The sequence below is a fragment of the Fulmarus glacialis genome, unplaced genomic scaffold, assembly GCF_000690835.1.
Source record: "Fulmarus glacialis isolate BGI_N327 unplaced genomic scaffold, ASM69083v1 scaffold1411, whole genome shotgun sequence".
Classification (NCBI taxonomy): domain Eukaryota; kingdom Metazoa; phylum Chordata; class Aves; order Procellariiformes; family Procellariidae; genus Fulmarus; species Fulmarus glacialis.
In genome coordinates this window covers 2,553-2,890 of record NW_009194448.1, presented here as the reverse complement: position 1 = coordinate 2,890, position 338 = coordinate 2,553, and positions in this window count along the sequence as shown.

The following is a 338-nucleotide window of genomic DNA, read 5'->3' as shown; positions in this document are numbered from 1 at the left end:
CCACAGCCCCCAGCCGTGCCGGGGGGCAGTTCACACGCCACCAACCCGGGCGTCTGCCCCCGGTCAGGGGAGGCTCAGCCCCTCGGTGCTGCGCCCAAACTGCCGGCACCTTAGGACCTTCTCTCCAAAATTTCCACTGTCAACTCACAAAGATATAGTCCAAGGCCATGTGTTTCCCAGCTTCCTGAAGGAAGCAGCCCATAAAGCCCTCAGCAATCTCCAGGCAGAAGCAAGACATCCATCCTGTGAAAAAATACACCATGTTACTGAACCCAGTAAGGGTACAATATTTACTATGGCGTGGGAGTCAAATATTTAGGGAAGTTCTACCACCCTTC